Source organism: Hypanus sabinus, chromosome 11, assembly GCF_030144855.1.
Source record: "Hypanus sabinus isolate sHypSab1 chromosome 11, sHypSab1.hap1, whole genome shotgun sequence".
Taxonomy (NCBI): Eukaryota; Metazoa; Chordata; class Chondrichthyes; order Myliobatiformes; family Dasyatidae; genus Hypanus; species Hypanus sabinus.
In genome coordinates this window covers 16,008,587-16,036,463 of record NC_082716.1, presented here as the reverse complement: position 1 = coordinate 16,036,463, position 27,877 = coordinate 16,008,587, and the positions used below count along the sequence as shown (strand labels likewise).

The following is a 27,877-nucleotide window of genomic DNA, read 5'->3' as shown; positions in this document are numbered from 1 at the left end:
CAAGCCAAGACCCTTCATCAGGACTCATATTATCCAATAATAGTCAGCATTTTGAAATGAAAAATAAGTAAAATGGGGCTTGTTCAGACCAGATATACTGTCCCCAGACGTCTGCTATTTATTACTGTGGCTGTTCTTGAATCGGTGCAGCTTGCTATCAGGGGATAACCAACTGTAACCAAAGAGAAAGAAAATTCCACAGCCAATCAGCACATAGAACAATCCTTGAATCAGGAATGGTCACCTGAGTATTATGCGGATTTTCGTACTGCTTCATACTGAGGAGGTCGGATCTGGGCATCAGAGGTCAGGAGTTTGAGGAAGAGTGGGGACAGGCTAACAACAGGTGAACTGTGAGCTGTTGGATTAGTTTTATTTGTCACATGTACCTTGAAACATGCAGTAAGATGTGTTGTTTGTGTCAATGACCAGCAGAGTCTAAGGATGCCCTGGGGGCAGCCTGCAAGGGTCACCATGCTTCCAGCACCAACATAGCATGCCCGCAGCTTATTAACCCTAACCTGTAAGTCCTTGAATTGTGGGAGGAAACCAGAGCACAATGGAAACCCACGTGGTCATAGAGAGAACATACAAACTCCTTAAAGAGAGCAGTAAGAATTGAACCCTGATCTTCAAATTGCTAAGCAGTAAAGCATTTCACTAATATGCCTCCCATAACAAGATCCTGCAGAATGAGTATATGGAGTTAGATAAAAAGTTAAAAAGCAGGACCTCAGTGGATGTGACTTCTGGATTACTCCCTGTGTCATGCGCTTGAGAGTCCAGGAATCAAAAGATAGGCTGGATGAATTAGTAGTGTAGGAGATAGGAATTCAGCTCCTTGGACCTTTGGGATGAAGACTGCTATGGACTCACTTTCGTGAAGTTCGTTTGCTTTTGATTTTGGCACAATTTCTTTTCCTGCTCTTCGGGTGTTTGATGGTCATTTTTTTTAATTGGTTCTATCGGGTTTCTTTCATTTGTGGCTGCCTGTATGGAGATGGATCTCAAGGTTGTGTGTAGTATACCTACTCTGAAAATAAGTTTACTTTAACTTTGACTTTGATCTCTTTTGAGGTAGAGGTGACCTGAACAAAAGGGATAGGTTGCACTTGAACCAGCAAGGGACCAATATCTTTACAGGGAAATCTGCTAATGCTACACAGATGGGGTTGAACAAATTTGGCAGGGGTATGGGGGAAGGAGCAGATCATCAGATAAAGCAGTAGCCAATGAGAGCAAGTTTAGTAATCAGGATAGCCAGCGGCACAGTCATAGTGGGGAATGGAATGCTCAGTTAAACTGCATTTATTTCCATGCCCAAGGCTGAAAAGGTAAGGTGGATGAACTCAGAACATGGATTGACTCTCAGGACTGGGATGTTATAGCCACGGCAGAAACAAAACTGGCAGAAAGGCAGGAGTGGCTGATCAATTTTCTAGGATACAGATGCCACAAGTAAGACAGTGGTTTTGGTAAGTGAAAGAAAAGAAAGAAAGATTATCTTTATTTGTCATGTTCATGTGTACACTGAAACATCAAAACATGCATTATTTGTATCAACGACCAATGCAATCAAGGATGTGCTGGGAAAACCCACAAGTGTCGCCATGCTTCTAACACAAACATAGTGTGGCCACAACTTACTAATCCTGGTCTATATATCTTTGGAATATGGGATGAAACCAGAGCACCCAGAGGAAACCCATGCGGTTTCTGGGAGAACGTGTAAACTCCTTACAGACAGTGGAAGGAAAGCACCTTAATCACTGATTGCTGGCACTGTAAAGCATTGTGCTAACCACTATGTTGAGGGCAGGTTACCTTTTGCAGAAGGGGTGACATAATGGCAAAACTTAGTGATGATATTCTTGGAGCCTTTGTGGGTAGACATTAGAAACAAGAAGAGAACAGTCATCCTTGTCAGTGGGAACTTAAGGAGCAGGTGCAGAGAGAAATGCAAAACTTATAGGGTTGTATTAGTGAAACCAAGGAAATCTGCAGATGCTGGAAATTCAAGCAACACACACAAAATGCTGGTGGAACGCAGCAGGCCAGGCAGCATCTATAAGAAGAAAAACTGTTGATACTTCGGGCCGAGACCCTTCATCAGGACTAACTGAAAGGAAAGATAGTAAGAGATTTGAAAGTAGGAGGGGGAGGGGAAATGCGAAATGATAGGAGAAGACCGGAGGGGGTGGGGTGAAGCTGTGAGCCAGACAGGTGATTGGCAAAAGGGATACAGAGCTGGAGAAGGGAAAGGATCATGGGACGGGAGGCCTAGGGAGAAAGAAAGGGGGTGGGGGCACCAGAGGGAGATGGAGAACAGGCTGAGTGATGGGCAGAGGGAGAGAAAAAAAAGAGGAAGGGGGGGAAAAACTAAATATATCAGGGATGGGGTAAGGAGGGGAGGAGGGGCATTAACAGAAGTTAGAGAAGTCAATGTTCATGCCATCAGGTTGGAGGCTACCCAGCCAGTATATAAGGTGTTGTTCCTCCAACCTGAGTGTGGCTTCATCTTGACAGTAGAGGAGGCCATGGATAGAAATATCAGAATGGAAAAGGGACGTGGAATTAAAATGTGTGGCCACTGGGAGATCCTGCTTTCTCTGGCGGACAGAGCGTAGGTGTTCAGCGAAACGGTCTCCCAGTCTGCGTCGGGTCTCACCAATATATAAAAGGCCACACCAGGAGCACCGGACGCAGTATACCACACCAGCCGACTCACAGGTGAAGTGTCGCCTCACCTGGAAGGACTGTCTGAGGCCCTGAATTTTCCACTAGAGAAAGCCTCCTACTTTCAAATCTCTTACTATCTTTCCTTTCAGTTAGTCCTGACAAAGGGTCTCAGCCTGAAACGTCGACAGTGCTTCTTCCTATAGGTGCTGCCTGGCCTGCTGCATTCCACCAGCATTTTGTGTATGAGAGTTGTATTAGTGAGAGATTTTACATAGTGAGGCACCCAGGGTATGAAATATGTCCAGAAAAAATTCCTGAGTGAATATATAGAGTGGCATGGTTGGGAGGGTATAATACTGGACCTCTTATTAGGGAACAAGGCGGGGCAAGTAACTGAAATGGCAGTCAGGGAGCACTTTAGTTTTAGCTATCTTAATTCTATTAGTTTTAAGATAGTGATAGAAAAGGGCAGTCTGCAGGTTAGGGCCTTAAGCTGGGCTAATTTTGGGAGAATTAGGTCCAAAGTTCTAAATTGAATGCTACCATATACTACCTTGAGATTTTTTTTTGCAGGCATTTACAGGAAAAATAAATTGGAATTCACGAAGAACAATAGGCAGATCTAACAATATTGATTGGCATAGCCTGTTTGAAGGGAATAAATGAGTATATCAAGATGCCAAGGGAAGCATATGATGCACCATCAGTAACTCTCGGGGACGGGAGGCGAACGATAGGCTTTTATTAGCTGCAAGAGACCATGATTAGCAGCAAGAGACCACCACACAACATCCTGGAGACTGAGGAAGGAGCAGACCCTCCAATCGCCTTTATACAGGGGTCTGTGGGAGGAGCCACAGGAGGAGTCAGCAGAGGGTTGTGTCCAGACAGGTATATGTAGTACACCACAGCATGTTCCTCTTGGGTTGAAGTATAAACCTGACCAGTTAAAGGACCATGGCTGAGGAGGGATTTGAAGGCTCTGGTTGGAAAAAAAGGAAACATACTCTGTGTTTAGGAAGTTGGGGACGAGTGAATCCTTTGATGACTATAAAAAGATTAAGAATACTCTTAAGAGGGAAATCAGGAAGGCAAAGAAAGAGTATGAGATGGATCTGGCTGATAAGATTAAGGAAAACTCCAGGAAGTTCTCTAACTATTAAGCATGAAAGAGTAGCTAGGAAGAGAGTAGGTCCTATTGGAGATCAGCAGGGCCACATATGCCTTAAGCCACAAGAAATGGGTAGGATTTTTAACAAATATTTTTCTTCAGAATTTACTAAAGAGGTTGCTCAAGAGATAAAGAAATTGAATATTGACCTGTGTTGTATAGTGAGCTGAACCTACAGTGTACATGGAAAGCATGTCAAATACATGGATTAGGAACAAATAGAGCCGATTAGACCATTTTTGTCAACTTAACCTGTCTGTCTGGTAGAGGGAGGTTACATTGAGATACAAGATTTTATAATGTGTATACATATGTGAAGGTAATTGTGTGTGTGTGTGTGTGTGTGTGTGTGTGTGTGTGTGTGTGTGTTTTCATATGTAAACATGCATGCATGCAGCTTCCTGAGCCATCGCCCAGTTGCTCTTCTGTCTGCCAAAAGTTTGGAAGTTGTTATATCACAGTCGAGCCCAAACCTTTCAAAACACAATCACCAGCAGAGGAAATTATGACCTATTTCGTGGGTCACTGAAGCCAATTACAGCATCTTTCAGCTCCTAGACCAATAAACCAACTCTGTTCTTCATGACCCAGTTCTTCATGTTTTAATCCCAGGTCATAAAGGTCAAAGCCAGAAAAGAGATGGAGAACTCAACCTATTTGTGGACCTACCCACCAGATACTTCATTGTCCTTACTCCAGCATCACATTGACTGAGCAGATATTTGAAATTTGTTTTTGATTGACTGGACCTCATTGCCATGATGCAGAGGACCTGTCGATAATGTTCTCCAGGTCTGAAGCTCAGGACTCAATTGTCACTGAGTCAGCTGCAATATTCCCTCTGCATCTAACTTCTCCGTTCCTCTCAGAATCCCGATTTACACCAGGTTTTACTCTTAGGCCACCTTCCCACAACAACCATGATAACTACCCACGTTAATCCCGCTCTACCCTTCTGTCCTTTTCCTATCCAAATTCCTGTCCGAATGCCTTTTAAATTTACCAAAGATGTTCACAGCCACACTAACTATCATCCATTCACTCTGGTCTTAATCATGATGGACAGTGTCATTAACTGTCCCATCAGCCATTTTATCAATGACATTCCTTACATCATAACGACACTAATAAACTCCACAATTCTCAATTCTGCATATAACTCCTCAGCAAATGAAGTGGCCAATGACTGCATGTGCAAAGATCTAGACACAGACCAGTACATTGCAAACAACATTCTCATTATTAGAGTGTAAAACAATGACTTTATCCATTACGAGCAGGTGTTCCCAACCTTTATTATGCCATGGACTTACACCATTATGCAAGAGTTCCATGGACCAGAGGTTGGGAACCCCTGACTAAGAGAAAATTCAATTATCTACCCTTGACATTCAAGCCATTACCATCACCAAGTCCACACCTTCAATACCCTGAGGGCAACCATTGACCATTGTTTTCTACAGATATACCATGGAGAGCATTCTGACTGATTCTGTACTTCTGGTAAGATAGCAGCACGCTTGATTACAGCAACCTCTCTAGGTCAGACTAATAGTGCAAGTGTGTGCATTAAAAGTTTACCTGTGATTACAAGACCCCAACCTGCCTAGTTACCTCTCTCTCTCTCTCTCTCTCTCTCTCTCTCTCTCTCTCTCTCTCTCCTCTCTCTCTCTCTCTCTATATATATATATATATATATTTCTCTATCTCTCTATCTCTCCTTCTCTAACTCTGTGAATGGCAGAAGGAATTTAACTCAGACAAATTCAAAGTGTTGCATTTTGGAAAGGTAAACCAGGCCAGGTGGTTGAGGTGAATATCATTATGGCATTTGAAAAAATGCATAGAGAGTAAAGGGTTAGGGAAGGGGTTTCCAACCTATTTTATATGCCACGGAGCCTTACCATTAGACTATGGACAAATTGGGGGAAAATGAGGTTAGCATAGAAAGGCGTCTTGGTTGCCTTGGACAATTTATTTTATTATTTCTTATTGAGATTCAGCATGGGATAAGCTCTTCAGCCCTTTGAGCCACATCACCCGTCAACCCACCGATTTAACCCTGGACTAATCTCAGGGCAATTTACAATGACCAATTAACCTATCAACGGGTATGTCATTAGGATGTGGGAAGAAACTGGAGCACCTAGAGGAAACCCATGGAGTCATGTATAGAATGTGCAAACTCCTTGCAGGCAGCAGCCAGAATTGAACCTGAGTCCCTGGTACATAAAGCATTGTGCTAGCCAATACGGCACTGTGCCGCATAAAGGGTCTGCTTTTATGCTGTGTAACTGTAAGCATTTTTGCATCCCATGAAGAATGAATGAATGGCTAGTTCTAGGGAGGATTATTGAATAATAAAAAGTTAAAGAGCATATTTTCCTGAATGTAATGACACAAGAAGACAGATGATGAAGATGTTAATGCAGGTAGGCAGATTGGTGAAGGTGTATGGTATGCTTGCCTTATAGCCCAAGTCATTTAGTTTATCATACAGCAGAACTAACATCCACTGTGACTATGAGAGGCTGGTCATGGAGCATATCAACTTCTGCCTGATAAGTGACTTCTATCCACTCCACTTTTCCTATCATCACAACACGTCAACAGCAGATGCCATCTCATTGGCTCTTTATTCAGCTCTGGAACATCTGGACAGTGAAGGTGCATAAATCAGAATGCTATTCATTGAGTACAGCTCAGCATTCAACACTATCATCCTCTCGAAACTAATCACCTAAGCTTCAAGACCTGAGCTTCGATACCTTCTTATACAATTGGATCCTCGATTTCCTCACTTGCAGACCCCAGTCCGTTCAGATTGGTAACAACATCTCCTCCATAATCACCATCAGCACAGGTGTGCCACAAGACTGTGTGCTTAGCCCCTGGTCTGGTTGGTTTATACTTATGACTGTGTGGCTAAGCACAGCTCCAATTCCATATTGAAGTTTGCAGATGACAGCACTTTTGTTGATCGTCAAAGGTGGGGATGAATCAGCATATAGAGAGGCCATTGAAAATCTGGTTGAATGGTGCTCTCACTCAACAACAGCAAAACCAAAGTGACGACAAGAGGAAGAAAGCAGAGGTCGATGAGCTTGTCCATGACAGGCAAATCCCTTCCCATCACTGAGCACATTTATAAGTTGTGCTACCACAAGAAAGTAGCATCCATCATCACCGACTACTGTACCACTATCCAGGCCAATCTCTTTTTCACTGCTACCATCAGGAAGGAGGTACAAGAGCCTCAAATCCCACACTATCCAGTTCAGAAACAGTTATTACTCTTCAACTGTCAGGCTCCTGAACCAACGTAGACAACGTCATGCACCTCAACTCTGAACTGATTCTACAACCTATGGACTCTCTTTGAAGGATTCTATAGCTCACGTTCTCATTATTATTTATTTATTCGCCAGATTATTAATTAATTAATTAATTTGCTTCTTATTTTTGTACTTGCACAGATTACCTTCCTTTGCACTTTGGATGCCTGTCAGTCTTTGTGTGTAGAACACTAACCCTTAGGGTACCACGGTGGTGTAACTTTGGAGTTCGGAATTCAATCCCAGCATTTTCTGTCCTGAGTCTGTACGTCCTCCTTGTGGAACGTGTGGATCTTCCCTGGGTGCTCCAGTTTCCTCCCACATTCCAAAGACATGCCGGTTAGTAGATTAATAGGTCATTGTAAATTGTTCTGCGATTAGGCTAGGATTAAATCAGGATGGCACGGCTCAAAGAGCCTATTTTGTGCTGTATCTCAAAAAATAAATAACATAAACAAATAATACATACCTTTGTAATAAATTTACTTTGAACTTTGATTGGGCTCTTCCAATTCAGTTATTTTTAGCTCTGTCTTTGACCACTTACAAAGATACATGTTAAACAAAACCAAACACACTGTAACACACACAAAATCCTGGTGGAACACAGCAGGCCAGGCAGCATCTATAGGGAGAAGCGCTGTCGATGTTTTGGGCCGAGACCCTTCGTCAGGCCTAACCGAAAGGAAAGATAGTAAGAGATTTGAAAGTAGTGGGGGGGAGGGGGAAATGTGAAATGATAGGAGAAGACCGTAGGGGGTGGGATGAAGCTAAGAGCTGGAAAGGTGATTGGCGAAAGTGATACAGAGCTGGAGAAGGGAAAGGATCATGGGATGGGAGGCCTCGGGAGAAAGAAACGGGGGGGGGGGGGGAGCACCAGAGGGAGATGGAGAACAGGCAAACAACTAAGTATGTATGTCAGGGATGGGATAAGAAGGGGAGGAGGGGCATTAACAGAAGTTAGAGAAGTCAATGTTCATGATGCCTGCTGTGTTCCACCAACATTTTGTGTGTGTTGTTGCTGATTTTCCACCATCTGCAGATTTCCTCGTGTTTGCCCAAACACACTCTAAGCCATCTTTTATTTACAATCTGTTTGAAATCCATACAGCAGGACACAAAGTATAAGTACTTTAGAACTTAAAAGGAAAATAAATCATTTAAAACTCCAATTACTGAATTTTGTGCAGCGCACATCCATAACTAAACTACCTGACCACAATCACGCAAAAGAGGAATTTATATACTGTAGCACCTTTAAAGCAGTAAGATGTCAGATAATAGGAGTGTTATCAATAAAGTATTTATGCCAACCCTCCGGAGATACATCAAGACAGATGATATAAGCGTGGTTGGGAAGGAAGGTGTTAAGTAAGATTTAAAAGGAGAAGGGGAGGGAGACAAGACAAGTTTAGCGTAGCTCAGAAGAAAACACAGCCATGGATGGTGAGGATGAGCAAGGTGCCGGAACTGGAGAAATGTAAATACTGGCAGACTCATAGTATAGTGGACTTATAGTCAATAAGACATAGGAACAGAATTAAGACATTCAGCCCCCCAAGTCTGCAGATCCATTTCATCATGTCTGGTTTATTATCCCTATCAACCCCATTCTCCCACCTTCTTCCCGTAACCTTTGACAGCCTTTCTAATCGAGAACCTGTCAACGTTTGCTTTATGTATTCCCAATGACTTGGCTACAGACTCAGAAATTCACCACCCTCTGGTTTAGGAAATTCCTCCTCTTCTCCTGTTCTCTTGTAATTCTGAGGCAATGGCCTCTGGTCCTCGACTCCTCCACTATTGGAAACATCCTCTCCACATCCACTCTATCAAATTTGATAGGTTTCAGTGATAGGTCTCATTCTTCTAAACTCCTGCAAGTACAGGCCCCAAGCCAGAAAATGCTTCTCATATGTTAACCCTTTCATTCCCAGGATCATATTCATGAACCTGCTCTGGAGGCTCTCCAATGCCAGCGCATCCTTTCTCAGATAAGGGGACCAAAACTGCTCACATTACTCCAGGTGCGGTCTGACCAATACCTGGTAAAGCCTCAGCATTACGTCCTTGCTGCTATATTCCAGTTTTTTAGAGGCAGAGCGAGGCAAGGCAACAGTGGAATTTGAAATCGAGATAATCAAATGTTGAGGTAAGGTGCACAGTAAGCTGACGTGTGAATGTCATCCAGTGTGTGACAAAACACAGGTAACTTAGGATGATGCAGGAACTGAGTTATGGAGGGTGCTTAAGCAGGTTGGGACTTAACTCAGAGCATGATTGAATATGGGGTAACCTTATGGAGGTCTGTGTCATCATGATGTGGATCTTTATAACGTGGGTGATCATGATCTTTCCATGACCATGATTGTTAATGGCAAATATTTCAGCAGAAGTAGTTTTCCATTGCCTTCTTCTGGTCAGTGTCTTTACAAGACAGGTGACCTCAGCCGTTATCAATCCTCTTCAGCGGTTGCCTGCCTGGCGTCAGTGGTCGCATAACCAAGAATTGTGACAGGCAACAGCTGCTCATACGTCCATCCACCACCTGTTCCCATGGCCTCACATGACCCTGATCGGAGGGGGGTGGTGGTGAGGGGCTAAACCTTGCCCAAGGGTGCCCTGCAGGCCAGCAGAGGGAAGGAGTGCCTTACACCTCCTTTGGTAGAGACGTATCTCCACTCCACAACCCAACATGGTGGGGTGAATGAGAATCAACATTTTCTTCAGGTTGTGGAACAAAAATTAGAGGGCAGCAGTTTAAGGTAAGAGGGAAGAGGTTTAATTGGAACATAAGAAACAGGAGCCACGGTAAGCTAATAGGACCATGGCTGACCTGAGGGGCAACACTTTCACCCAAAGAGTGGTGAGTACATTGTATGTGCTGACAGGGGAAGTGATTGAGGCAGGTGCAGTAACAGCATTTTAAAGAATACTTGGACGAGTACATTTTAATATATTGAAGGATATGAGCTCGGATAGGCAAGCGGAACAAGCTTAGATGGAAGTCTTGGTTAGCATGGACCACCTGGGCTGATTGGCCTGTGTCTACCCTGTATATGACTCTGTAACAGAGCTTTGGATGAACAGATTTGGGCAAATTCGTTAATCAGAGTTATCAAAAACATGCTGCCAGTGAAAGTCCTGGGCAATATTACACACTTGCATTGACACATACACTGTCAGATATAGAGAGGCTGTAACTGCGGATAACATTTTCAGTGGCAAGTTTTTTATACAGAGAGTGGTGGGTGTGTGGAATGCCTTGCCACAGGTAATAGTGGAGGCAGATACAGTAGGAACATTTAATAAACTCTTAGATAGGCAATGGTTGATTGTTAAAATTTTACAAGGCATTGGTGAGGCCAAATTTGGAGTATTGTGTACAGTTCTGGTCACCGAATTATAGGAAAGATGTCAACAAAATAGAGAGAGTACAGAGGAGATTTACTAGAATGTTACCTGGGTTTCAGCACCTAAGTTACAGAGAAAGGTTGAACAACTGAGGTCTCTATTCTTTGGAGCGTAGAAGGTTGAGGGGGAACTTGATAGAGGTATTAAAAATTATGAGGGGGATAGATAGAGTTGATGTGGATAGGCTTTTTCCATTGAGAGTGGGGGAGATTCAAACAAGAGGACGTGAGTTGAGAGTTAAGGGGCAAAAGTTTAAGGGTAACACGAGGGGGAACTTCTTTACTTAGAGAGTGGTAGCTGTGTGGAACGAGCTACCAGTGGAAGAGGCAGAGGCCGGTTCGATATTGTCATTTAAAAAGAAATTGGATAGGTATATGGACAGGAAAGGAATGGAGGGTTATGGGCTGAGTGCAGGTCGGTGGGACTAGGTAAGAGTAAGCGTTCAGCACAGACTAGAAGGGCTGAGATAGCCTGTTTCCGAGTTGTAATTGTTATATGGTTATATGATAGAAATATTGAGGGTTATGTAGAAGAGGAAGGTTAGATTAATCTTAGAGCAGGTTAAAATGTCAGCACAACATTATTGGCTGAAGCGCCTGTACTATTCTATGTTCTATGTTTGCTCCATGCCAAATTTTCCTTCTACTTTCTCCTTTCATTATCCTTTTCCTACCTTGTCCTTGCTGGAAATTGGCTCCAGAACTGATAGAAGGTCATGTCGCTGAAACAATAACATATTATTTTTGCAGAAGCTGCCAGACCTGTTGTATATGGCCTGTAGCTTTTGTTGTTGTCTCCAATTTCCACAGGAGAAGCAAAAAACTGCATTTTAAACATAATAAAGTGACACTATCCATGAATGTTGCTGAGGCTTGAAAAAGGCAATCATAAACATAAAAGCTTCTGCAGATGTTGGAAGTCTTGGAGCAACACAGACAAAATGCTGGAGGAACTCGGCAGGTCAGGCAACGTCCAGCGAATGATCCTGATGAGTGCCGGTGAAACGTTGACTTCTTTTTTCCTCGCCATATTCGCTGCTTGACATACTGAGTTCCTTCGGCATTTTGTGGCCTGATGAAGTATCTTGGCCAAAAATGTTGACTATTTACTCTTGTCCATAGATGCTGCCCGGCCTACTGAGTTTTTCTGGCACCTTGTGTGTGTTGCTTAGCATTTTATTAGTGTTGCTCGAATGGACCAGCCTCAGTTCCAGGCAGTGGTCGAATCAATAAAGAAAGCTGGACTATTTATGGGTTCTCCGCCTCACTTCAAAAGGCAGAAAATGCTGACAACGTGTGTCCACTAGTGACTTTTGTTTTATTGCACATTACACACCCTTTTATCCCATGCACATGCCTTCGCGTTTGCCCTGATTCCAATCGCTCTGCATTCAATGTAAGGCTAATCCAGGGATGCTATTTCTACACATGTGGTCTGAGACTTGCCCAGGACTCATTGGAAACAGCTGTTGGATATGGCTTTGGGGCAGCTCACAGACGAGGGGATGCACGCCTCGTTTTACAGAAGCTTGATACGTGGTTTTGAAAAAAGTAAAACCCCTTCTGTTACCATGGGAGTGGAACTTGAGTCCAGGCTGTGACAAAAGCACCTGGAGACAGTGCCACGACTTGATCAAGAGTTCATTAAGTCTTTAGAAGAGAGAGAAAAAATGGACTTGTAGCAGCTAATTATTAGTTGCAGATGTTTCAATAATAAACCACTTGAAATACAACCTTGCTGAATTAATAAAATTTGTAGGGGTGCAAGACTTATGATCTCGGATAATTTTTACTGTGCAATCTGCTGTTATGAGAGGATATTGCACACCACATGAAACCCCAGCTGAGGAATGTAAATCATTTGGAGCCCTTGGTATATTAAAATTAAATTTAAAAATCTGCCAGAGTCTGATTAGTCCTAATGTATAGACTGATTCCAGCAAAAAATCAAAATCCATTAGTAATATTACGTAGGGAGATGTTTTGCTGAACACAGTACCACAGCATTAAATTGCTTCAGTGCAGTCCTTCTTAGAAAAATATACATCTGGTGATTAATAAATCCCTGTCTTTGAAGAACAAACATCACTGTCAAAATATATAGTGATTCCAGACATCAGTTTCTTTAATGCTTTATAAATGAAATATCATTATATAAGGCCGTGATTAATTTCCTTGATGTGACTCACTCAGAATGAGCATCGCAGGGTTACATATCACATCTTAGAGAGAAATGTAATCAGTTTTATTCATAAATTGCTCTTTGTCAGGTTAAAGCGTTATGTAGTATTAATAATTAAATGGAAAGCATGCCTTAAAGGTGAGTAATATATTGGGAGATTAGCACAAACACTCACCAAGCAAGATTAATTTGCTGTGCTTACTGATGCTGAGGTTCCCAGGATGTGGGAGTCAGTGACTACATTTCAAAAGTAAGTGTACTTTATTGGTTATAAAGCACCCTGGGGTCATGAAACACCCTATATAAACATCCAGGGTATGCTGGCCCTGGGTGGTGCACAGGCTGAACTTCGCTATCACAGAGCAAACACCGTGCACCATACTTAGCGATAACATGCAGAACAGGACTTTCCAGCCCAACGAGCCACACCACCCAGCGACCTACCTATTTAATCCAAGCCTAATCACAGGACAATTTACAATGATCAATTAACCTACGAACCGATATGCCTTTGGACTGTGGGTGGAAACCAGAGCACCCGGAGGAAACCCACACATTCATGAGGAGAACAGACAGACTCCGAACTCTGACTCCCGAACTGTACTAGCGTTGCGCTAATTGCTATGCCACCATGGTGCTACCACAAATATATGTAAATTCAAACATCAGAAGATTGTGCAGCAAATTTTCCTTCTCCGAAGATTCCTCTTTATTAATTATTATTATTTCTGTGCCAACATAGCAGCCCACAATGCTCAGCAGAACAACACAGGCTCAACAACAAAACGGGACACAACAAGTAACAGAACAACAACAGAACAAGACCCTTTCGTCCCTCCTTCGGACAGCCCCTGGTCTCCAGACTTCCAATCTCCAGGCTCAGCCATCTGGATTTGCCTTCCAATCAGCCTTCTCTCTTCAATCCTAGTCTTGACCCCCACACTCTGGGTATTCTCTGACTCACTGTCCCTCGTTCCTCCTGCTTGCACAGTCGCAAGGCCCAACAATATCAGACAGCTCAATATCCACAGATATCCAAGTCACTGGCCTTCGAGCAAGCAGTGGAAGCCTAGTCTCCAGATGTCCTTTGTCGCCGATCCATATTTCTGGCTTCTGAGTGCAGAGCGAGAGTCTTTTGGAGTTTTTGTAGTTTTCAGGCCACAATAGGTGGCCAACTTTGTGGTCTTTTAAGGACAGCAGCTAGGAGAGCCACTCTCTCAAAGCCTCAGAGATTCAGGTTCAATTCTGACTTTTGGTACTGCCAGTGCGGAGATTGCACATTCTCCCTGTGACCATATTAGGTTTTGTCTGTGTGTTCTGGTTTCTTCCTATAATGTAAAGTCATGGGGTTGTTAGGTTAATTGACCAGTGTAACTTTTCCCTAGAGTGTAGGCGAGGGATAGAATCTGGAAGGTGCTGATGGAACGTGGGGTGAATAACAATGGAAGCACCGTCTGCCTGCCTCTAACCAGCCTCTCTCCCTCTCTCTCTTGCTCCCTGCTGCCAGAGGGTAGTGCCGGAGCTTGGGTCTTGGGCAAGGATTATTTGATGCAGTTTGTGGATTGGACTCTACATGTTTTTCTGGTTTCTGGTTACTTCATTGTTTATTGCTATTTTGTATGATTTTGATCAGAGTGGATTACTCTGTGGCCTGCAGTCAACAAACAACACAGCGCTAACGTGAAATGAACTGAACTAAATGGAACAGTTCTAGACTGTTTCAAGGACTGAGGTTTGATGCTTTATATTCTGTGTGTTTTTAGCTCATTTTTTGCTGTTTGTGCGATTAGTTCTTTTTTTTTTGCACTTTGTGTGCTTGATGTTTTCTTTGAACAGATCCCACGGTGTTTCTTTGTTTTGTGGCTTCTTGTGGGAAGACAAATTTCAGTGTTGTATACTGCATACATACTTTGCTAATAAATATACTTTGAATATTTGTATCTTTAATATTGGATTAATGGAAATGAGTGGATGTTTGACGGTCAGCACAAAGTTCCTAGGCCAAGGACCTGTTTCCATGTGGGATCTCTCTCTGCCTCTATTGATGCTAATAATTGCTTCTTTTTGGAAGCCATGGCACTTCTGTGGCCAAAACTTCCATAGGTATTACTCATCCTTTAGTAATTTTCCCCCAAAAAAGGTATAATCATAATAAACATATAAAGACATGAATTAGGAAGCCCTCATACCTTCTCCACCCTTTGACATAGGCTAACAACACCTTATTCATAAAGATAAGCAATAAGAACAGCGTTTCTGATGTGTAACCAGATCTTTATGAGAATATGAGTATCTGTAACAGGTGCTGCAAAACTGTCCCTGCAATATTGGTATTGATGCTGGTTTATTATTGTTATTCAGATCAGATCATTGCACAGTGCTTTGTGGTAAGATAAGGTAAAGACATGGTAAAATAATAACAATGCAGAATAAAATGTAAAATCCTCTGTTCACTAGAAGGATAAAGACCCAACATCACCATCCTTTCCTAGACCAACATCTCCAGTACTAAGGACCTATTTATACTATAAACACAAGATTCTGCAGATGCTGGAAATCTTGAGCAACACACTCACAATGTTGGGAGATTTCAGTAGGTCAGACAGCATCTATGGAGGGGAGTAAGAAGTCAAAAAGAGAAGGGGTTAGAAGCAAAAATAACAATGCTTCTACAGAAACCTTTAGGATTCCCTAAAGGTTAATTTGAAGGTGAGGAAGACAAGTGCAATGTTAGCATTCATTTTGAGAGGACTAGAATATAAAAGCAAAGGTGTAATATTCAGGCTTTATAAAGCACTGGAAAGGCCTCACGAGTATTGTGAGCAGCTTTGGGCACCTTATCTAAGAAAGGATGTGTTGACATTGGGCATGGTTCAAAGAAGGTTCATGAAAATGATTCCAGAAGTGAAAGGCTTATCATTTGATGAGCATTTGATGGCTCTGGGCCTCTATTCACTGGAATTCAGAAGAAAGAGGGGGGATCTCATTAAAACCTATTGAATGTTGAAAGGCCTCAATAGAGTGGATGTGGAGAGGATGTTTCCTATGGTGGGCGTGTCTCAGACCAGAAGATACTGCCTCAAAATAGAGGAGCGTCCTTTTAGAACAGAGGTGAAGAGGAATTTCTTGAGCTAGAGAGTGATGAATCTGTGGAATTTGTTGCCAGAGGCAGCTGTGGAGGCCAAGTCATTTAGTATATTTAAGGCAGAGGTTGATAGATTCTTGATTAGTTGGGGCATGAAAGGATATGGGGAGAAGACAGGAGATTGGAGCTGAGATGGAAAATGGAGCAGACATGATGAAATGGTGGAGCAGACTCGATGGGCCAGATGGCCTAATTCTGCTCCTACATCTTATGTTCTAATAAGAAAGTGGGGTGAGGGGGAGGAGTACAAGCTAGCTGGTGAGAGCTGAAGCCAGATTAGGGGAAAGATAAGCAAGAGAAAATATGCAGATGCTGGAAATCAAAATAATGCACTCAAAATGCTGGAGGAACACAGCAGGTCAGGCAGCACCTATGGAAAAGAATAAACAGTCAATAGTTTGGGTCAAGACCCTTCATCAGGACTGGAAAAGGTAAGTGGTGGGAGAAAAGTGATGTAGCAAGAAGCTGGGACAGATACGTGGAAGGGGTAAAAGGAATCTAATAGGAGAGGACAGTGGACCATGGGAGTAAAGGAAGGAGGAAGGGAACCACAAAAAAGTGAGTGGCAGGTCAGGGGAAGAGACGGGGTGAGGGGACAAGCAGAATGTGGAATGGATAAAGGAAAAAAGGAGGGAGGGAGGAGAAATGACCAGAAGTTGAAGAAATTGATGTTCATGCCATCAGATTGGAGGCTACCCAGACAGGATATCAGGTATTACTCCTTCATCCTGAGATAGCCACATCATGACAGCAGATGAGACAATGACAGACATTTCAGAATGGGAACAGCATGGTGTATTGACATGAGAGACCCTGCCTTTTGTGGTGAACAAAGTGAAGGTGTTCAATAGTCTTCCAATCTACATCGGAGGAGGCTGCACCGGAAGCACTGGATACAATAGATGACACGGACAGGCTCACGGGTGAATTGACACCTCACCTGGAAGGACTGTTTGGGACCCTGAATGATAGTGAGGCAGGAGAAGCACTTGTCATGCTTGCTGGGATAACTGCCGGGTGGAAGATTATTTGGGAGGGATGAGTGGACAAGAGACTCAGGTAGGGAGAAAGCCCTACAGAAAGTGAACAGTGCGAGGGGGTGGGAGGAAGAAAAAGATCTATTTAAATTGGGTCTGAGGCTTTGTCAGTTGCATTGGACAGGACGTTCACTTACCCAAACTAGATTCTCAAAACAGACACTCCATAGTGTGAGAAGAGATTAACACAGCAGAACATTCAGGGATGAGTTCAAAGCTCAGACATGGGGAGAACATTCAGGGACGTGCTCAAAGCTTCCATGGAGAAGTGCTCCTGGGAATCTCTAGTACATCGCCACTCAAAATGAAGGTGGAGCAGCTGGGGTGACATTGAGAATCTTGAGTCCATGCATTGGAACATGGGGGAGACCTGTGAAGGTGGGAGAAACACTGCACAACTTTACAAGCCAGCTCCCGGACCACCAGTAAAGAAGAAGGTAGTATATACAGTACACACCACTCCTACTCTGTAAGCAGGAACAATGCAACATTTCTGGCACAGAGAAAAGTGACACATGGGACTCAGCACCAATGGGCTGAGTCAAAGAGTTTGAATCAATTCAGGGCTAACTAGAACAGTGAGCAGAAGAGCAAAAGGGATCTGAATAAATGAATTCAGATGAACAGAATGGCCTTCTTTATCCATCAGCATCTCACAATTAGATAATGAGTTCAGATTCAGAGTAGTCTATTGTCATACACACACCAGAGAACAATGGAATTTCTTGCTTTTGTGAAGCTGACAGAGTAAACAGTCTACATTGTAAAAATAATACAACAATAAATAGTGATGAGCACAAAAGTCAGAGGTTGATAGATTATTTATTGGTCAGGGCATGAAGGCAGCAGAATGGGGCTGAGAGTGAAATGGATCAGACATGATGAAAAGGCTGGGCAGACTCGATGGCCAAAAGGTTCAATTCTGCTCCTATATCTTATGGTCTAAAACAACATTTCATGGTGCAAAGTACAATGAAATGGTGCAAATGGTGTGGTGCAATTGAAGTAGTGCAAAGAGAAATGTTAAAAGTGACAACAATGGAATAACCGAGAGAGATAGAAATAGAATAACTGAGAGAGGTTTAAGGATGTGGCAGCACCACTGGGAAAGGGGACTGAAAGGGAAGATTATTTCAGAAGTTAGAATCAGAATCAGCTTAATATGACATGAAATTTGTTGGTCTGCAGCAGAAGTACAGTACAAAAACTATACATTAATATGAATAACAAAATAGCTGAATAGTTCAAAATAAAGGAATAACGAGGTGATGTTACTGGGTTCAGGGACTATTCAGAAATCTGACGGTGAAGGGGAAGAAGCTTTTTCTGAATCTTTGAGTTTGGGTCTTTAGGCTCCTGTACCTGGTTCATGATGATAGTGATGAGAAGACAACATGTCCTAGATGCAAAGGGTCTTTAATGATGGATGCTACCTTTAGCAGCATGGCTCTTGAAGATGTTCTTGGTGTTGCAGAGGGGTGTGCATGGGTCTATAACTCTTAGTAGACTCTTGCTAGCTTATCCATTGGACCCTCCCTACCAGGCTGTGATGCAACCAGTTGAAATACTCTGCACTATACATCTATAGAAACTATAATTCCAGAACTAATGAAATATCCTTCTTCTTCAAAGAAAGGGGCTTTCCTTCATCCACCATCAACGCTGTCCTCACCCGCATCTCTTCCATTTCACACACGGCTGCCCTCACTAAGCACATCCCTCCCTCCTCTCCACTTTCTGCTTCCTGCAGAGATCGTTCCCAGCGTGACTCCCTTGCCCATTCATTCCACCTCACTGATCTCCCGCCTGGTGCTTATCCTTGCAAGCAGAAGAAGTGACATCCACCTCTACACCTCCTGCCTCACTACCCTTCAGGGCTGCTAACAGTCCTTCCAGGTGGAGTGACTCTTCACCCATGTCTGTTAAGGTCATCTGCTGCATATGGTCTCCTGATGTGGCCTCCTGTATTTTGGTGAATCCCGACATAGTTTGGGAGACCATTTTGTCAAACGCCTACCCTCCGTCCACCAGAAAAAGCGGGATCTCCCAGTAGCCACCCATTTTAATTCTACTTCCTATTCCCATTCCAACTGTCGTGATGAGGCCACACTCAGATTGGAGGAGCAACACCTTATATTCCAGCTGGGCATCTTCCAAAAATGACAAGAATATCGAATTCTCAAACTTCCACTAACTGTCCCCGCCAATCATTCCCCATTCTTGTTTCCCTCTCTCACCTTATCTCCTTACCTGTCCATTACCTCCCTCTGGTGCTCCTCAGCCTTTCCCTTTCTTCCATGGCCTTCTGTACTCTCCTATCAGATTCCTCCTTCTCCAGCCCTTTATCTTTTTCACCAACTGACTTCCCAGCTCTTTACTTCACCCCTCCCCCCTCACAGTTTGATCTAACACTAACTACCTTCCTCCCCTTCCCCCCACATTCTTACTCTGACTTCTCATCTCTTTTCTCCAAACCTGCTGAAGGGTCGGCCTGAAATGTTGACTATTTACTCTTTTCCATAGATGCTGCCTGGCCTGCTGAGTTCCTCCTGCATTTAGAGTGTGTGTTGCTTGGAATTTCCAGCATCTGCAGATTTTTTCTTATCTATAGAGTTTTTGTGACATGCTAAATCTCCTACTTTCTTATGAGTTTGAGAACCACTGGTGTGCCTTCTTTGTGATTGCATCAATGTGTTAGGTCGAGGATAGATTCTCCAAGATATTCATGCCCAGGAACTTGAATCTTTCCACCACTGATCTGACTTCCCTTTCCTCGAGTCTGCATTCAGTTCCTTGGTCTTGATGACAGAGAGTGCAACCGCACTCAATCATTTGACCTATGTCCCTCCCCTATCCCACTTTATTTGATAGCAATGAGAAATTCCTCACATCAGCTGGAAGACTTGAATTTGAGCAACATCGTAAAATTTAATTTAAAATTGTGACATCAGTAATAATGATTGAGAAACTATTGAATTGCTAAAAGTACAACCTTGCTAATTCCTTTTCTTGGGCAACTCTTTAAGATCAAGCAAGTTTTACTTTCCATCCGTTACTGAGGAGTGGGAGATATTTGTGCCTATCCACTTTTAATGCAGGGTGAATGTGTCATGCCAGCTAAAATATGGCATCATCTATGGAGAGGAATAAAAAGTCAACATTTTTGGGCCAGGCCCCTTCATCATGACATGTTGAAATTGGAATTAGAATTGGTTTACTATTTCCACATGTATCAGGGTGCAGTTAAAAGCTTGCATGCATTGTCTTCACACAGCTCAGATCATTACACGGTGTCAAACAAGATGAAATTACTAACAATGCAGCGTAAAATGTAACAGCTGCAGAGAAAGTGCAGTGCTGTGAACATTAATGTGCAAGGTAACAATGAGGTAGATTGTGAGGTCAAGAGTTCAATTAATCTGTGTAAAAGGAGCTGTTCCTGAGCTTGGTGGTATGTGCTTTCAGGCTTTTTTATTTTACCGTCTGATGCAAGAAGGGAGAGGAGAGAATGTCTCGGATAGATAGGGTCTTCGATTACATTGGCTGCTTTACTAAGATAGCGAGAAGTATGGATGGAGTCCATGGAGAGGAGGCTGATTTCAACACTGTGCTGAGCTGTGTCCACAACTCTCTGCAGTTTCCTATATTAATCTGTTATGCATCCAGACAGAGTGCTTTCTATGGTACAAAAATAGGAATTGGGAAGAGTTGACAGGGACATGCCAAATTTCTCTAGCTTTGTGAGGAAATCGAGGCATTGGTGAGATTTCTTGGCTGTGATTGGACCAAGACAGCTAGAAGCTGTCTTTGAACATGCTTTCAGGATGTTGTATCATGTGCTGTGACTTCAGACCCAACTAAACTGCTGGTTCATATCTGCCCTCCAATAAAATTTAGTAATCCAGTCATATGGACAATAAATGTACGGTTTGCCAGTGATCTCCACAGTCCATGAAAAAACTTATCTAATTACTTTCAGCCTAGCTCAACTGTGATTCTACTTGAATGACAGGGCTGCCCAATGTCCTTTAACTTGACTAATTAACCTGTGCACCAAATATTAGCTCCATTTGATCTCTCATCACCTTTGGTTTATAAGAATTACAGTCATGAAGGCTCCTTGAGGGGGAAAAATCATAGTACTGTTTAAAGAACAATATGCTTTAAAAAAACAACTTTTTTAAAAAAAAGGAAATGAAATAAAAAAGTTTTTTTCATATACAACATAGAACAGTACAACACAGTATAGCTAAGCCCCTTCCCCTCTCCCTTTTTATTCTGGCACCTTCCCCATTCCTTTCCAATCCTGAAGAAGTGTCTCAGCCTGAAATGCAACTGTCTACTCATTTCCATAGATGCTGCCTGACCTACTGAGTTCCTCGAGCATTCTGTGTGCGTCTCTCTGGGTTTCCAGCATCTGTGGAAATTCTCCTGTTTATGATTTACAGGTCTATTATGTTGTGTCAACCTTTTAATCTACTCTAAGATCAATCTAGCCATCCCCTCCTACATGGCCCTCCATTTTTCTATCATCCATCTGCCTGTCTAAGAGTCTCTTAAATGTCCCTTAATGTATTTGCCTCTACCGTCACCATTGGCAGGGTATTCCACACACCCACTACTCTCTGCATCTGGCATTCCCCTATAATTTTCTTCAATCATCTTATAATTATGGCATTTCGTGTTATATACAAAAATAAAAACAGCATTCTGAGAAAGGGCGTTTGGGTACAGGTCACATGATCCGTGCCCGGAGAAAAGCTTGCAATTGTCAGATGGCAGATGGGTCTTGAAGAAGGGCCTCGACTCAACACGTTAACCATTTACTCTTTTCCATAGGTGCTGAGTTCCTCCAGCATTTTATGTGTGTTGCTTCGGATTTCCACCATCTGCAGACTTCTCATAATTGTTAGTTCTCATTTCCTTTGTTAAATAGACAGGAAAGTCTGTGACCTACCATAAAGGTGGGCATAATCTGGGCCAAGATCAGAAGTCGTCCTGGATACAGATGAAGTGCCCTGTTCTACTCTAATGTCCTGGTGGCTGTGTAGGAAGGCCAATGATGGGGTTATCCCTACACCTGGTAGCATGTATTGCTGTGAGGGGGACTTGCATATCAAACACTCTGCAGCACAAATGCAAGCGGTTGAAACAAAAGAGCCATTCAATAAACGTCGAGGTGGCTGCTTTGATGATCAAGTTCCTCTCCAGCGACCGAGATCCTGTAAAAGGAAACAGGTGCTCTTAATTATAACACTCTGGAGCTGCTTTTTTTCCCCCAAGAAAGGAATGCCTGAGTGTGGGGGAGGGAGATTGTGGGCACATTTCACAAACCACAGCAACTGAGCATAATTATTTATTCACACCCAGACTCCACAAGGAAGGGGCCGGAGTCCAAGCTCGCCCATTCTAATTCAAAGTTCAAAGCAAATTTATTAATGAAGTACATACATGTCACCATATACCATTTTGAGATTCATTTTCTTCTGGGCATACTCAACAAATCTATAGAATAATAACAATGAAATCAATGAAAGACCGCCAGACTAGAGTGCAAGAAGACAGCAAGCTATTCAAAATACAAAAAGAAGAAATAACAATAATAAATAAATAATAAATATCAAGAACATGAGATGAAGAGCCTTTGAAAGTGAGTCTGTTGGTTGTGGGAACATTTCAAAAATAGGGCAAGTGAAGTTGAGTGATGTAATGGAGCATGAGTTGCTGTTTCGCTGGTAACCCCATCCCCCACTGCAATGCAACCCATCCCTTTAAAGGGTGAATTGGATGGAGATCAGCAGATAGGAGAGGAGAGGGGGGTGAATGCTACCAGAAGCTAGTAGATGATTGATTAAGGCAACAAAGGGCTGGAAGACCCTTTGACTCTTCCACTCTGTCTAAACCTCCTGCTCCCTCATTATACATAATCCAAAATCCCTCCCACCTGGACATTGTCTCTTCTCACCTCTGACACTAGTTGGAAGATACCAAGGTTTAAAAACACACACCAGCAGGTCCAAGGACAGCTTCTACCCTGCTGTTATAAGATACATGAATAGACTTCTTGTATGTTACAGATGAATACTTGACCTCAGTCTACCTCATCATGACCCTGTCTCCTTATTGTCTACCTGCACTGCCCTTTCTCTGCAAAGGATACACTATATCCTTTATCCTGTTTCCCTTTTGAACAACTGTGATGACCTTATGTATAGAATGATCTTTCTGGATGGCATACAAACCAAGATTTTTAGACCATGACATAGGAACAGAAGAACACCATTCAGCCCATTAAGCTTGCTCTATCATTCAGTTATGGCTGAGTTATTCTCCCGCTCAACCCCATTCTCCTGCCTGCTCCTCATAACCTTTGATGCCCTGACTAATCAAGAACCTTTGCTTTAAATAGTGACTTGACCTCCACAGGCATCTATAGCAGTGAATTCCACAGATTCATCGCCCTCTGGCTAAAGAAATTCCTCCTTATCTCTGTTCTAAAGGGATGTCCTTCTATTCTGAGGTGGGGCCCTTTGGACTTAGAATCTTCCACTATTGAAAACATCCTTTACATCCCTCTTCATTCTCCCAGCACAGAGCTATCAAACATTCCTCATAGGTTAACCCCTTCATTCTCAGGGTCATTCTCGTGGACCTCCTCTGGACCCTCTCCAATGCCAGCACATCCTCCTTTAGATAAGGAGACCAAAACTGCTCACAATAGTCCAAATGCAGTCTGATGAACGTCTTCAGGCTCCTGCTCTTCCTTGCTGATAGAAGCAATGAGAAGAGGGCATGTACTAGTTAGTGGAGGTCCTTAATAATGGATACCACCTTTTTGAGGCATCGCTCTTTGAAGGTGTCCTGGATCATAGGGAGGTTATGATGGAGCTGACTGAGTTTATAACTTTCTGCAGCTTATTTTTATCCTGTGCAGTGCCCCTCCCCCATAGTAGATGGTGATGCAGACAGAATGCACTTCATGGTACACCTGTAGAAATTTGTGAGTGTTTTTGGTGACATACCATATCTACTCAGGCTCCTAATGAAGTATAGCCACTATTGTGCTTTGTTTGTAACTGCAGCACTTTGTTGGGCCCATGATAGACAGGACATATCCTCAGAAATGTTGACACCCAGGAACTTGAAATTGTTAACTATTTCCTCTCAATAAGGTCTAGTGTGTGTTCTCTCATCTGTTCCCTTTCTGAAGTCCACAATCACTTCTTTGGTTCACCATCTGAAATTCTGCCAACAATAGTTGTGTTGTCAGCAAGTTTATAGATGGTACTTGAGTTATGCCTAGCCACACAGTCATGGGTGAAGAGAGAGTAGTGCAGTGGGCTAAGCACATATTCTTGAGGTGCACCAGTGTTCGTTATCAGTGAGGTAAAAATAGTTCTTTGGAAAGGTTCGGACTGAGGAAAAGTTTAATTGTGTCTGAGGAAGAGTGAACTGTAATATCATGTATCCTTTAGCAGAGAGGGAAATTACCAGAGAACAGAAAGATAAAAACAGGATTGAGTTTTTCTCAGTTCGTGATGAGGATCTGCAAAGTTTAAAGTTCAAAAGCTTAAAACAAAATTTATTATTAAAGTACCTCCCCATATACAAACCTGAAGTTCATTTTCCTGTGGGCATACTCAGCCAACCTATAGAACAGTAACTATAACAGGATCAATGAAAGATCAACCAGGATGCAGAAGACAACAAACTCTGCAAATGCAGATACAAATAAATAGTAATAAATAATGAGAACATGAAATAACAATGTAAAGAATCCTTAAAGTGAGATCATTGGGAACATCTCAATGGATAGGCAGTGAATGTAGTTATCCCCTTTGTTCAAGACCCTGATTTTTGAGGGGTAGTAACTGTCCTTGACCCTTGTTTTGCGAGTCCTGAGGCTCTTGTACCTTCTCCCTTCTGGCGGCAGTGAGAAAGGGTGCCTGAAAGGGTGGCAGAAACTCTCATCACAGTACCTATATACACGGAAATCTGCAGATGCTGGAAATCCAAGCAACACACACAAAATGCTGGTAGGACACAACAGGCCAGGCAGCATCTATAGGGAGAAGCACTGTCGACGTTTCAGGCCGGGTCTCTTTGTCAGGACTAACGGAAAGAAAAGTTAGTAAGAGATTTGAAAGTGGGAGGGGGTGGGGGAAATCCAAAATGATAGGCGAAGACAGGAGGGAGTGGGGTGAAGCTAAGAGCTGGAAAGGTGATTGGCAAAAGGGATACAGAGCTGGAGAAGGGAAAGGATCATGGGACGAGAGGCCTAGGGAGAAAGAAAGGGGGAAGGGAGCACCAGAGGGAGATGGAGAACATGCAAAGAGTGATGGGCAGAGAGAGAGAAAAAAAAGGAAGGGGAAAATAAATAAATCAGGGTTGGAGTTAGAAGGGAATGAGGGGCATTAACAGAAATTAGAAAAATCAATGTTCATGCCATCTGGTTGGAGGCTAACCAGACAGAATATAAGGTGTTCTTCCTCCAATCTGAGTGTGGCTTCATCTTGACGGTAGAGGAGGTCATGGATAGACATATCAGAATGGGAATGGGATGTGGAATTAAAATGTGTGGCCAGTGGGAGATCCTGCTTTCTCTGGCAGACAGAGCGTAAGTGTTCAGTGAAGCAGTCTCCCAGTCTGAATGGGGTCTCACCAATATATAAAAGGCAGCACCAGGAGTACCGGATGCAGTACCTAGATGTCCACTGATATAGATCCTTAACCTGCAAGGCTACAGACACAAGGAAGTGGAATTAAACAGGTCCATTTTTGGCAGGCATATAAATAATGAGCCAAATAGCCTCCTTCTGGCCATACATTTCCATGACATTCTTCACTCTGCAATCAAATCTCTTATTCCACCACAGGATGTGGTGATCTCTTGCAGGACGGTCCTTTATTAACCATCCCTAGGTTTGCTGGGCCACTCCAACAGGCAGTTAAGAGGCAGTTAACTGGATTTGGAGACAGATTTGGTCAGACTGGATAAGGATAACAGATTTCCTCTTTCAATGACAAGGATTGCAAGCTTTGGCCTTTGATCACGGTTTCTGAATTTTAAAACGTTTTGATACCATAACCAAAGACTTTTATCCATGAATAAACATGGGGGAAACCAGCAGAATTTTCATCAGCAACTTACTTAAGCATTAAAGGCCCAGTGCAATAGTACTGAAGCCTGACTAGATTATCACTCCTGATAAGTAGTACCTCTGCTTCTCTGCTCTAACAATAAATCCAGGAAAGAAGCTGCTTTGATACAAGGATCAGTATCACAAAGCAGAGACCATTTGGATTCAATCTGTGACCCAATGAGCTGGGTGTGATTCAGTCAAAAATTGCTCCTTAATTTCTATTCAAGTATTTTTCTCTGTACTAATGGCTATCTACAAATATAGTTCCCACCACACTATCTCTTCTTCCAGCACTTTTTGGACCTGTGACATTTAAGAAAAAGTTTCCCTCCTTCCCTCAACTCAAGATCTCCCTCAGTTCCTGTTGTTGAGGCCAATGTGATGAGGAGCAGTCAACATACTTGAACAATCTACAAGGCTGTTTTGGACCATTGTGTGCAGTTTTGGGCCCCTTATGTGAGAAAGGTTGTGCTGCCATTGAAGAGGAGTCCTGAAGACGTTTACAAGAATGACCCGGGAGTGAAATGGTTGATGTCTGAGGAACATTTGATGGCTCTGGGCCTGTTATAGCTGGAATTAAAAGAATACGGGGAAGGGGAATCTCATTGAATCCTATCAAATGTTGTGTGTGTTGCTTTAGATTTCTTGTGTTGAGAACTTTGAAAGGCTTGGAGAGAGTGGACATGGAGAGGATGTTTCCTAAAGTGGGAGAGTCTAGGACCAGAGGGCACAGCCTCAGAATATAAAAACTGTTACTGAATTATCATGTATAGTTCCTTTTTCCTTCACTATAACAAAACTAAAGTGACAGTGAACACTGGCATACAGCACTTGAACTGAGTGATCCTTTTAAGGTAGAGGTTGATATGTTCTTGATTAATAAGGGCATAAAAGGTTATGGGGAGAAGGCAGGAGAATGGGATTGGGAAAAAATAAATCACCCATGATGGAATGGTGGAGCAGACTTGATGGGCCAATTGGCCTAATTCTCCTCCCATGTCTTATGATCTTATAGACTGGAGAATTCAGATATGTATTCAGATTCAGGTTTACTTGTCATGTTTACATCAAAACTTACAGTGAAATGCGCCACATACAAAATGCTGGAGGAACTCCAGTGGGTCAGGCAGCATCTATGGAAATTAATACACAGTCCATGCTTCAGACCAAGACCTTTCTTCAGGATTGAGAAGAAGGAGGAAGATGCCAGAATAATAAGATAGAGGGAGGGGAATGAGGCAAGCTGGACGGTGATAGGTGAAGCCTGATGGGTGGGAAAAGTCAAGGGCTGGAGAAGAAGGAATCTGATAGGAGAGTAGAGTAGACCAAGGGAGAAAAGGATGGAGGAGCGGACCCAAGGGGAAGTGATAGGCAGGTGAGAAGAGGTAAAAGGTCAGAGTGGGGAATAAAGGAAGGTGAGGGTAGGGTGGCATTTGTTTCTGGAAGGAGAAATCGATATTCTTTCTGGCTGGAGGCTTCCCAGAAAGAATATAAGGTGTTGCTCCTCCATCCTGAGGGTGACCTCAGGATGGTAAAATGTGCCATTTGCATAACAGACAACACATCCCACAATCAGGGCAAAAGCATGGTAAGCTCATCTCTCCTCAGCCTTTCCACAGATGCATAACACTCCTTCCCCATGCTTCAGGTGGATTCATTCAGAGAGGTAAAGGGTTCAGAAGTGGGGAAGTTATGTTGATATGAAAAACAAAATTGCTGCTGGAAATACTCAGGAGATTGGGCAGCACCTGTGACTCAGAACTCATCATCGA

The 27,877-nt window shown here is 42.9% G+C and overlaps 1 long non-coding RNA gene across 1 annotated transcript in view; it reads left to right on the top strand.

Annotated features, from left to right (window-relative positions):
* Positions 1–638: 638 nt before the first annotated feature.
* LOC132401719 (uncharacterized) overlaps positions 639–27,877 on the top strand; it is a 41,488-nt gene continuing 14,249 nt past the window's right edge. Inside the window, exon 1 of the long non-coding RNA XR_009514683.1 lies at positions 639–1,475. This is a non-coding gene — a long non-coding RNA (uncharacterized LOC132401719). The remainder of the gene's footprint in view (positions 1,476–27,877) is intronic.